Raw genomic sequence first — 13745 nt, forward strand, 5'->3', positions numbered from 1 at the left:
GAACCTCAGAGAGAGCTGCAATCCCGATGTCCAAACGCTTGAGCTCAGATGATAACAGAGACAGGTGATCATCCTCTCTTAGGGATAGGACATTCCAGGCACCCACCCGAAGGGACCGCCTCAGGTTAACCCAAGGAGACCGCCGTCTGGTGGACGACACCTCAGCACCACTCCGACACACTCTCCCGCAATCTGACCCAGGGATGTTACCCCGTGGTTTCCCTCCTATCAAAGATTGGGGGTCCCGAAGGCTTTGCCCCAATCCCGTCATCCGGTGAGCTGCCCTGCGAAGGGAAGCTGCACAGGAGGTACTCCCACGGAGTGGGTTTTCAGATTTTTTTGCGTTTTTGCGTTTTGTGGAATGAAGCGTTTTACGGTGGCCGGAGTGCAAATCCTGCCACCAACCTCCTAATGAAAGTAACCCAACTGCAGGAGGACGTCCGCAGACACAGTTGGGCACTAGATATGGATGGCCGTTGGCTCACAAGGAGCTCCTCCGCCCTTTGACAGGTTTTGTTTTTAATCCTGCTGGGTGTCCATATCCAAACACCCAGAGGATTCGCAAAGCTGTTGTTGACATTCCATGCTAAAAGTCAAAAACTAAAAACTCGTAAAGTAGTCAAGAGAGTGTGTAATGGGATGCTAAAACCACTTTCTCATAGCTCTGAAGGCTTTCGAGGCCAAGACATGTTAATCTCATGACTGCTTGGATTCGCAAAGCAGCGTTTTTAACAACGAGGATGGAGTCATTAGATGAGGTATCGGATAATTCATACCTTTCCAGAAGTCTCAAATTGTTTTTTTGGAAGCTGGGATTTTGAGAGGTTGTCTGGGAGAACGAAACGTTGTCTCTTACCATCTTGTGAAACCTCATAGTGTAATAAACCTCCAAATTCCACCTCTAGTTTTATTTGAATATTGTTTTTGGTGGAATTCTTCACTTCTTGAACACATAATGACTGCACCAACGACAGGAGCATGCTAGTTTAAATCAGTCATCTTTCCTAATTTTGGATTCTCCAACAAATCAGTTCTGATATAATCAAAGAACATCTCAAGGCCTTGAGACTCGAGACTTGTGCACTCTGATTTGGTGATGTTCATCTCGTCTTCCCTGGTGCTACTTACTCCTGTAGGTTTTGTGTAGTCTCGATAGCATAACGTGTGATAACTAGAATGGCAACTCGGTAGAGCTCATACGCCAGGCTGAACAGTTTTCTCCTTGTATTTGTTTTGCAACAAGTCCGTAAGTGCACATGAACGGTGGGGTCTGGTATTCTCCTCCCTGAATACAGTGGGTGGTTGTCAAAATGTGGAACAACATGGTCCAGAATTTCCCTGCAGTACTTTTCACCTTTCAGGTTACCCTGTGCAGTAAAGTTTACAATCCCAGGAGGCAGCCCCACATCATCATGGATCCACCACCAAATGGGATGCACTCCACAATATTCGAGGGTGTCCAGGCTGTGTTCAGTCGTCAAATCAGAGTCTCTCATCAAAGGAATTAATCTTCATCCAAGATGCGACATTCCAGTATTGACTTGCCCGGCATCATGCCAAGTGGGTTGCTTCGATGTCTGGGGTGAGAAGAGGGTGCCTTATCGATCTGCTCGCTTTGTAACGTGCAGCACGAAGACTGTTCCGGACTGTTCGACTGGATAACCTCTGAGGGAGATTCCGATCGGAGCTGCAATTTCTCTGTTTGAAATCATCCTGGGTGGTCCAAATTGTGGCCTGTCTTCAACATCATCGGTTTGTAGAGGAGGGAGGGGGGGATACTACAACAGCAGGGTTGAGCAACAAAAATATAGGAAGACTTGGAGGAATAAGGGAAGAGGGTAAGACTGAGAGCAAGAGGATAATATGGGATGAACAAGATGAACACAGCCACAAACACTCAATCATTGCAAACTCTCAATCGCAGAAGTGGAAGAATTTTTTTTTGAAAAAACAGAAAGAGTTTGGTTTGGGGAGGGTTAGTGGGGGTAGAAAAGATCGTGGTTGTAGATGGGGAACGGTGGTGAACAGCTGTCTTGAAGCCCTGGAGGGAAGAGAGTGTCTGAAGAGAATGAGAAAGTTGGTTCCACAGGTGGTGGACAAAAAGAGAAACGAATCAGTGGGGGTGAGCAGCGAGTCTGGATTGTGGGAGTTTCATCTGAAAGGGGTTACGAGCAGACCATGTGCACCCTGCAGAAACTTTGGGAGGGGGAGACCAGAGAGTGCATGGAGGGAGGGGGAGACCAGAGAGTGCATGGAGGGAGGGGGAGACCAGAGAGTGCATGGAGGGAGGGGAGACCAGAGAGTGCATGGAGGGAGGGGGAGACCAGAGAGTGCATGGAGGGAGGGGGAGACCAGAGAGTGCATGGAGCGACGGGGAGACCAGAGAGTGCATGGAGGGAGGTGGAGACCAGAGAGTGCATGGAGGGAGGTGGAGACCAGAGAGTGCATGGAGGGAGGTGGAGACCAGAGAGTGCATGGAGGGAGGTGGAGACCAGAGAGTGCATGGAGGGAGGTGGAGACCAGAGAGTGCATGGAGGGAGGTGGAGACCAGAGAGTGCATGGAGGGAGGTGGAGACCAGAGAGTGCATGGAGGGAGGTGGAGACCAGAGAGTGCATGGAAGGAGGTGGAGACCAGAGAGTGCATGGAGGGAGGTGGAGACCAGAGAGTGCATGTAGGGAGGTGGAGACCAGAGAGTGCATGGAGGGAGGTGGAGACCAGAGAGTGCATGGAGGGAGGTGGAGACCAGAGAGTGCATGGAGGGAGGTGGAGACCAGAGAGTGCATGGAGGGAGGTGGAGACCAGAGAGTGCATGGAGGGAGGTGGAGACCAGAGAGTGCATGGAGGGAGGTGGAGACCAGAGAGTGCATGGAGGGAGGTGGAGACCAGAGAGTGCATGGAGGGAGGTGGAGACCAGAGAGTGCATGGAGGGAGGGGGAGACAGAGAGTGCATGGAGGGAGGGGGAGACCAGAGAGTGCATGGAGGCACGAGAAGACAGAGTCCAATGGTCGATCTGTGATGTGAAAGTGTTTGACCCAGATGATCACAGGAAGTACCAATGATTATAAAAGCTTTGGTTTCCATGGCAACAAGCTGAGCAAGGTATGAGGTCGTGGAGTTAGCCCAGAGAGGAGAGCAGTCCTATTTTTCCCGAGCCAATGATGATTACCCCCCCCCCTCCCCCCGTGAGCCATGTTTGATGGTATGGTAATGTATTGTGGTTGTGGACCAAACTGAGTCGGCTAATTGTTCTGTTCCCCCCATCAACCCAACTCCCTGACACTCCCCACGGGCCCCCATGATGTGTACCAAGTTAAGTGGTCCCACAATGTGAATGTTCCGTTCTCAAGATATACAAGACGAGGGAACGGGCAGACACACGAACAGGGACACGGAGTGCGATTTACCTGACGGGAGATCGAATAGTAAACGATCCGCACGTGGATAATAATGGAGGGACCAGTTTGGTAGAAAACGCGGGAAGAGGGAAACCATGGAACTTCTCCTCAGACTCGTCCACTAACGAATCTGCTCTCAGGAATCAAAATCACCGCTTGAGCTCCGATTACAACTCCTCATACTCGTCCATTAACGAATCTGCTCTCAGGAATCAAAATCACCGCTTGAGCTCCGATTACAACTCCTCATACTCGTCCATTAACGAATCTGCTTTCAGGAATCAAAATCACCGTTCGAGCTCCGATTAGAACGAACGGAATCGTTTCACCGGTTCAGGACATCGACACGGGTCGTGTACGAGGGGACCCGACCCGGACATCGTGGGATTCTCCACAGAAATTATTCACTTACATCGTGCACAGCACGGACCCCGCACGGGAACTCCTTATCCTTGAGTGTACCGACCCCGTTCCTTCCATGGGAGACACTCGTGGATCCCAGGGGATTCTCCGTGTGCTGCTCCTGTGGGAGATCTCGTTTCATCGCACGCAGTAAACCAGTGTAATATACAGTACAATGTAGTACAGTGGAGTACAATGTAGTACAATACAGTGTGGTAGAGTACAATGTAGTACAGTACAGTGTAGTTAAGTACAATGTAGTACAGTACAGTGTAGTAGAATACAATGTAGTACTGTACAATGTAGTACAGTACAGTGTGGTACTGTACAATGTAGTACAGTACAGTGTAGTACAGTACAATGTTGTACAGTACACTGTAGTACAGTGTAGTACAGTACAGTGTAGTAGAGTACAATGTAGTACAGTACAATGTAGTACAGTACAGTGTAGTAGAGTACAATGTAGTACAGTACAATGTAGTACAGTACAGTATAGTACAATGTCGTACAGTACAGTGTAGTAGAGTACAATGTAGTACAGTACAGTGTAGTACAGTCCCGCACAGTTCAAGGAGGTCGAACAACAATGTCCAAGTGAAGACCCTGCGCTCCACGATCTCTGAATCTACTTTAACAACACAATTCCAAGTCGCAGATTCGCCACAATTCAAAGATTCTTGAAATCATTCTGGGTTATGTTGTTGCGTGTGAAGAGTTGGCGAGCTCTCGCCGGCACTCTGAACAAATAAATTTCAACCTTCAGAGGACACTACATCAGCGGCACAACAGCGCCATCAGCCAATGATGCTACCCCGGCGGCGTGTGCCGCATACGAAAGAAGAAGCAGAAGAAGAAGTTGAGAAACACGTGCCACGTTTGTTCACCTGTATCGATCTCATTTTGGGAAATCAGACACAAACACGTATGGGCTTCCCTTCCCCTCATCACACTCCGTGGTCCTGTTAGTCCGTCATGGTCGTGGGGAGTGTGGGTGATTCCCACACGGTGTCAAGCTGGTCAAGATGTGAGGCAGGAGTGCCACCATGAAGGAATCATGACAAGGGCAGAAGAGTCTTTGAGAGATTTAATCGGAACACCATCCGAGCCACCCAAGCACCAACAACCGCCACCGGTACACCGCCCCCATGCCAAATAAATAAATAAACAAAAAATCCTCGAGCGCGTGACGTGTTCGGCGCCCTGGTGATGCCACAGTGCAGCACGTGGAGAAATAATTGGGAGGGAGAGGGAGTGGTGCACTTCTGAGGTAAATATGTACAAATGATAATTAATTTATGTGTACAAATGTACTTCTCAGGTGAATGTGTACAAATGAATATACTGGGTTCTGGCTTCTGGGTTTGGAGCGTCGGCAGGTCTCTTTCAGGGCTCTCTGCTGACGATATCAAAGTTAAGTTTCCGGTCATTATCCGTCCCGTTTTAACTGTGTATTTTCTCACCTGCATGTTCCGGTGTGTTCCCAGTTCGGTTTTGTTTCAAAAATCGTGCTATTTTGTGAGTTTTCGTCGATCTTGTCTTACCGGGTGCTTGAGGCCCACCCATCCTTCCCCTCGGTGTACAGTCGTGTTTATTTGTATTTTCTCCCCATTACCTTCAATTTCTATCTTCCCCACTTTCCCAACATCCCCCATCCCTCCCAACTAAACACTCCATTTCTAGTCTTAATTCCCCCTCCCCCCCCCAAAAAAACTACCTTTTTCTTTGCACACTCACGAGTCTCAATCCTTCTTCTTCCTCTTTTCTTCCTCTTCTTCTTCATCTTCTTCTTCCTCCTGCCGGCACACCATCTTTATTCTACTGAGCTGACCCTCTCTCGCCATTACTTTCACGATTTCTTCCGATCTACAACCTTCCATTCCCGAATCTTACCTGTTCTTCAAAAATACATTAAAAAATAATAATCTTCCTTGCATCCTTTTGATCTATACACCTCCTGTAACCACGTGTCTCTCTCGACTCTCCCTTGTACTTTTCATCGACCCAGCAGCTTCACACTGCGTTTACCGTTCCAAATTCACCATACACTTCTAGTGAGGTCTGTTAGATCACATAATATTGTGACGTCCACAGGACTTGAACAGTCCCGCCAACGTAGAATGAGCCGAAACGATGGAGGCGGTTTATTTATTTATAACCCAAACATGGCGGTTCTAATCGCTCTACCGCAAACGGGACGAGGAAGGTGGCACGAGTCACTTTTCACTGAGTTGATGATGTTTATTTGTTTTTATTATTAACCAGAAATAACAAGACTCGGCAAGAAGAGGGATCCGGGGCGATTCGACGGGATGGTGCGGGATCGGGCATGGGGAAAACACAGACAATTCCAATGAATATACAAATCTCAAACCCTCTTAGGCGCCAAGTACACACACACACACACACACACACACACACACACACACACACACACACACACACACACACACACACACACACACACACACACACACACACACACACACAAAGTAGCTATTTCTGGTGGTCAGGCTGGACCGTGGTGTGGACGCAACTGTCCCTGGATTGGCATCGGACGAGCTGGCCTTGCTCTCGTCAGGGGGGCAGGAGAAACCGTGGTGCTGTTGACCTCCTGGTCCTGGCCCAAGTCCGCTCACAGCCACCAGGGAACCAGTTCTGGCGCCAAGTTGCGAGCAGGAGAGGGAGGCAGGTCCGCCCGCCGTTCGACTCCGTACTCCGAGTCAGCAGAACCCCAGAGCCAACCAAGGTGAGGCACGAGACTCAGCAAGGCTCCAAGACACGATGAAAAACAGGATCGAGTCCGCGCAACAACAAGCACGCTTCCAGCACAACAACCTCCCCCCCAAAAAACACGATCTTTTTGTCCCGATCTTCTTCCTCTTCTTTTTCGACCCCGAACAGAACCTTTTTATCCTCCTGTCCTCGTCACTTCCAGTTGAGCCGTTTTATTGGCCCACCGCCGTCGCCTTCCGCCAATCGTGATCACGGGGTGGAGCCATCCGCAGCACTGTCCTGTGACGTCACAGCCAGCCTCCAGAGAATACTAAAAGGGGTTTACGCAGACACACTTACCCTATCCCGTATCCCTATCTAATTACGTGACAATTATCATTTCCCCCTTGAAGAAATGAACATTTACTAGACAACTTATCACCACTGAATTGCTACTTATTACATCGAGATCCTGGTAAACTCGAACAGCATGGCATGCCTAATTAAACATCCTAATTACCCTTTGAATGCATACCCCCCCCTCAAACGTAACAATATTATGCACTTCGGATATAAGCATCAAACTTGGCAGGTGGTGAGATATGATCATAATAAATAAATCTAGAAGGGGAGCCAATCGAAAAATTGCCATTTTCCAAGATGGCTGCCAAACTCACTTTCGAACCATCGTAACTCGCATTAATGAATGAAAATCATATTTTGTGATTCGGTCAAACCCCACCAAATCGAGCTCGAGGATTCCGAATATGACACTGAAACTGACCTCAGATGACCCCTTGGCTGCCATTTTCCAAGATGTCCGCCAAACTCGCCATTTCAGGACGTGAGGCAACATTCAAAATCCGACTGAACGATATAATGGAGAAATTATAGTAGCGTTACAGAACATGTCTTTCCGCGTAAATAGGCACCAAAAATTTGAAAATCCGTTGATAAATGGGAAAGTTACAGTAATTTGTGTCCTGTATCCACAAGAAGTAATTTAATTGAAATGCTATTGTGTTGACTAAATTCCTATACTATGAAATCCTTCCACAGTTCAAATGTCCCATAATATAACCACACTGCCCCATGGGTACACGCGGTTTACTAATCATCCACTAATGGCCTTTTAAAATGAGTAAAATTTATGAGTCTGGATTACATCATCACTCGGGAAATCACTTTTTTATTTTCCTATTTTTTTCCTTTGTATTCTCTCATTACCATAAAAAAAATAACATGAAATGAACTAATTTTGCGTTTTAACACACTAACCGAACATTTTTGGTTCACTCGGAATTTACTCAGTTTAAGTAAATCCTTCCATATAAAACAGGTTCCTTTGTGATATGTAGGATAACTTTTCTGGAAAATCGCCCAAAAATATTTTTAATGGAAATTCCAAATAGAAAAGTGTCCAAAAACTATGTCAAAAACATTTTCAAGCCCATACACAAAAGTATGCACCCAAAACGGTGGACTTCAATTGAACGAGACAAAAAGTCAAGAATCGTACCTCCAAACTGGTCCAAATATACCGATTTTAAATACGATTTGAAAATTTGCCTGAGATAAGCCTAATGTACAATATTCACTGTACATTTAGAGGCTCTGGGATCTATGACAAGAATGGAATTGGAGAAACCTACTCACTCACTACTTTGTACAAGGACATTTGGCACACAGTGGCGTGCACTTCACCGAGGCTTTCACGCATTCGCAGTGTCGACACTCAGTTCTACACGTGCACCGGATCAGTTCACGGCAGGCCTTGGATACAGTTAGCTTTGTTATCCAGAGGGGTTTCCATGAATCTCCAGCCTTTGTCCAACCGTAATCGTTCGGCACCACATCAAGTTGTCTGGGATCATCACATGTGACCCAGATACTGGCTTGTCATACAACCACCATCCACTTCAGTCCCCTTTCTACCACCATCATCCACCACAGTCCCCCAGCCAACCAGCAGCATCCACCACAGTCCCTCAGCCAACCAGCAGCATCCACCGCAGTCCCTCAGCCAACCACCATCATCCACCGCAGTCCCCTATTCTCAACCACCATCATCCACTGCGGCACTGCAGTCCCCCAATCAAAAAATGCCACTGACATCGCATCGGACGACTGTGCTGTGTCGTGTGTACTGATCGAAAATGAACGTGCATGAATTTTCCATATTTAGGCTAAAAGCTCTCAAATAATCACTTTTTTTTAGTCCAACAGATAAAATCACTCACCTGTGATGACTCTTCCTCCATAACAGAATCAATATTGAATCCAAACTGTCGAAAATCATTTGATTGCATTCAAATCCCACCGAAAAACAAACTTTTGACCTCCATTATGTTCGAGAAAGTGCGCTTCCTCTAGTGAAAAATTTGAAGTGGATTTGCATATTAAGTTACTGAATTCAACCACCAATTATTTTTGAAGTCAACATCGATCAAAAGGTCAACATAGGCCCAAGGTCAACAACAAAGGTGGTATTTCTAAAATACTCAATTTTCATCCCATTGACTTAACATTTGAAGATTTTCCTGTCTGGACACTGAGTTCAACCACCAATTATTTTTGAGGTCCACATTGGCCAAAAGGTCAACATAGGCCGAGTTTCTAAAATTGTCAGTTTTTTTTCATCCGATTAACTTGAAATTTGAACAGGATTTGCATATTTGATCATTGAATTTAACCACCAATTATATTTTTGAGGTCAAGTTTGTCAAGCTCTGCACGACGTCGTCTTCTTGTTTTTTGTTCTTTGTCCGCACAGAACTTGCGTGTTTTTCTCCGTGACTGCTTGTCGGATTGAGACGAAATTTTCACCATTGGTGCGACCACTCATCTGGAATGTTTTAATGATAATTATGATGTCAGAGGTCACGTGGTGTGGCAGCCATGTTGGAAAAACGAAAAAAAACTTTGGACTTCTGCCTCTGAAACCGCACCAAGGAAAAGATTGAACGAAAGGAAAGAAGGAAGAACGCTACATCGGATCAGTATGAAAATTGAGTCACCTGGGGATAAAATGGTCCACGAAATTTTTTTGATGACTTCATTGGTCACATGATTTGGCAGCCATAATTGTTTAAATGACAAGAAAAAAAACAAACCTTCAAAAATCTTCTCTGAAATGTCTGAACTGGTCATCACTGCCAGCGGTTATAAACTGGCAGTTCTAATTATATCTATTTTTAATTACTTAACACACCAGCACAAAAAAACTACACAAACATCATACAAAAGTTCTGCAATGGTCTGCAATCTCTGATTGCTCTTTTTCTTGTTTAGTTATGTGTCTGAAGTCCATGTGAGCAGATATGCATTGTGAGTGTATAGGTAGATATCTGACACGTTTTTTTAAGCTTCTACACATTTCCTACACACGCAACATAATCGCCTGCTCCTTGCCGACCGTTAATGTCCCGCACGCCAAGTGGCCCCATCAGTCACCGTTGGGATGACAGAGCACCTACAGATTCCCCCAGTTTGTTGATAATCCCACGAGGGGGAGTGCAGTGGTAGACCTTTTTTTAAGTACCAATCCCAATACGGTGGAGGAGGTGGAGGTAGGGGAGCATTTAGGATCATGTGACCATTAAAACAATGTTGCATTTCTATAAACGTTTCAAAGATGTGCATAAACATTCATCTTTATAAACAGCTGCGTGTGATGGGTGGAAAAAAAATTAGCTCAGTAATTCAGAAAACACGTTCATACGGCAAACGGCTTGGAAATCGGGTGTTAACAATATTATATAGTAGTAGTGTTGTTGTAGAATTTTGTTGTTAACCGACTCTATGTAAATCCTGTTACTCAATCTGTTTGAAACAAATTAATTCACTGTCCACAACGGAAAGTACATTTGATCAGATAATTTTATTAACATGGTACCATGGAGTCCAAACTACTGAGATGGTATACATCCACAATGATTTGCACTAAGCTAAGATTACATTTCCTGGCATTTATATGCTTTGTGGGAGTGGAGGGGGCTGATAAGCATGAGGCAAAAGAACTCCAACTGCAATACGTGTCTACTAAGTGAAAAGCGAATGACATAATCATGGAAAAAGTTGCAGCGTTATCAACCAGGTCACTTTGTTCCATAGCAAGACATTCCTTTTATCAACATTTAGGTCAAAAGACTCTTGGGTAAAGGGAAGCATAACTGACATCCAATTCGACTTATAGCATAAAAAATTAAATTTATAAAACACCAGCAACAATTATAATTGAGAGTACATTAATAGAATTATTTTTTCTTCCACACTGTCCATCTGTCCGATCCCGAACTAGTGCCTCAGTTTTGGGTCTCGCCCCCCCCCCCCAAACCTTCTGTGGAACGTTGTGGAGTCCCAGCCAGTGTCCTCAGGTGGGTGGAAGTTTTCATAAATACATCAATACAATTGTGATTTTGAGTTTTGATCCGTAAGAAGCTGCTCCTGATCCGGATGCAACATTAGAACGGCGTTTTCCTTCGTTTATCTCATGGGTGTTTGTAATATTGTATTTTGTTAAATTAATGGCAAAGTATCAATTTGTGATTGCAATGATGCTGTTTGGAATGAAAATATAGAGCGATTGAGTTTAAAGCAGAATGAGGCAATTATGTCGGGGGGGGGGGGGTTCCACTTCGTGGATTTTTGGCATTTTAGTTTCGCCATTTTTTCCCAAGTCCTTCATAAACCGGCTGTGTAGCGGATGTTCAGCTCCTGTGCAAAGCACGGGTACCACGTTATCAAATATATTTTGCGATGAAGCTCACAAAGAGAAACCCTAACACCTTTGTTCAGCACACCCGATTACCAATTGCTTTAGAAACAGTCACAAGGACAAAGGAAAACTTGTTTAAACCAAGATTACACAAAACGGTGTAAAGCAAAAAAAAGCCTCTTCAGACTTCACTTGCAGCAATATAAAAAGTTCCTCTTCACTTGCCGAAACTACCGACTAATTGGCAGAACTGTAATCGTATATTTATATTAATGTTTTGTAATTTAAACAGATCGCATAAAATGGAAAGAGAAAACTTCATACGTAATTGCCCCAAAAAAAAGGACTGCCTACGGACCATGCCATCATAGATTGCAAAAGCAGGTTATGAAGCACGGCGTTGCGTCAAATAAAGTTCCACTTTCTGCGCATTCCTTAATCTTTTCTTCACCCAATATCATCGCCCAAACAGTAGAAAGAGTTAAGTTTAATGCTTTGCTCAAATAAATACTGTTATAAAAATTGTGAATTTGATCATATTTTCAGATTTCACTCCAGATTTTGACACTTATTTTGTCCACCAGATCTGATATTCTCAAATCTGACCGAATTAAAGTATACAATCAAAATATTATTCCAGGAGAGCAGATTGCGTTTCCAAATCGAGGAACATTAGGACGCCGTAGGTCGAACAAAATGGTGGATTAGGACGTCATCGGGGGCAAGCGAGGTGTCCGAGGGTGTCCAAGGATGCGCCTGCTAAAGGATATAATTAAATAAGGCCGTAAATTATCTTCAAAAGGGGTGTTTAAATTAACCAAAACACCTAGTTTTCACTCATGCACTTCCTTTGAGTTCCCTTAGTATACATGCAAAGTTTCAGGCTGATAAGTTTCATGGTTTTGGAATTATGGAGGACACACACACACACCCACACACGCACTTATTAGTATAGCTCATATAAATATGACTGGAGTTATATTTATACCAGTATTGGAGTAAGCACAGGCAAGTTAAGAAAATAACTCTGCAAGCCAAAACAGAGTATAACAAGGAAAAAAAAAACATCCTGGCATGATGCTTCTCTGGGCCATTATTACTTTTAACCTGTGCACGCACCTCTGCCCTTAAAATTGCAATGTTTTTATGCATTTCCTCCCGCAGTTGTTCTCCAAACTTTTTTAAAATTTCATCCGGCATTTGTTCTATTAATTGTTCATATATGGCCTGTAAGGACATCGCCTCTGTTCCCTCTCAGAATCCACGGCTGGAGGGATCCGTGCAGTCAGAAATGGGGAATGTTCTTTGCTTAGCCTCCTCACTAGCCTCCACCATCGACTTACTTCTCCTCACCCTCACTCCTCCCACGCACAGACATTCCGTGCACATCCACATTTTGTGCAGTGGTCTTCTTCCCACGCATGCCAAATTAATTTTTTTTTTAACTTTTAAATTTATAGCACGCTCTTCTGCGCTCTCCCAACACCATTTAACTATACATTTAGAAGTCCGTGGGTTCTAATATCCATTGATCAGGGTTCGAATCCCACACTCCTGACTCCAAATGTCATGTCCATGTGACTAACACAGACGCTGGACGGATGGGCCGAAACTGGCTTTACTCCCTTAAACATGTCGGATTAATGGTGGCTTTGCACACACTTGGGACACTTGGGAAGCAGGCATGACAAACAGTTGACGAAGCACATGGGCAGGACGATAAACAGGTGAGCAGGAATGAAACAAGAACAGGATGAAGGCAGGAACACGAGCAGGAACCAGGGATGCAAAGCAGGGAGACGATCCAAAAAACATTTCTCAGATGAGGCAAACTTTTCTGCTCTCCCCCTGCCTCCACCAGCACACTGAACACCCCCCACCCCCTTGCAAGGCGACTCAAAACTCCACCCTCTCGGGGCAATAAAAACCCCACCCATCGGGAGGCGATCAAACTCTGCCTCTCTCTCCTTCTGTTCATGATGCCTCCTTTCAAAGCCCTTACTTTCTCTCTTTCCTGAATATTTTCCAAGGCCCCACCTCAGCGGCTCACTCAGGTATTACAGGAGGCTGCACGTATGATATCGTAACCTTAAACCCAAATTATTTATTACCAAACACCACCCTTCATATGATGCACATTTAAACAAGACAATTCTGAAGCTAATGTTTGTCTACCTAATTGCATCGAGATTGGCTCACTACTCGTACACGGACCATACTACTCAATACATTTCTGTCTGTTCTAAGGTAATATCTTAATCCCCCACCCCACAAATAAAATTGTTTGGCTATAGGTATAGGAGTGTGTGTATGTATATATATATATATATATATATATATATATATATATATATATATATATATATATATATATATATATGCAACTAAAACTCTCATCATGTATGTATGTATGTTCCTGAAATACAGCCAAAACGGTACACGATAGCACAAAATTTTTAGGGCCATCTTACTCAACATTCTCCTGCAGTGTGCAGTATCAAGTTTCGTTCAAATCGG

Source organism: Eptatretus burgeri, chromosome 17, assembly GCF_056783735.1.
Source record: "Eptatretus burgeri isolate ZD-2024b chromosome 17, Ebu_testis_v1, whole genome shotgun sequence".
NCBI classification, from domain to species: Eukaryota; Metazoa; Chordata; class Myxini; order Myxiniformes; family Myxinidae; genus Eptatretus; species Eptatretus burgeri.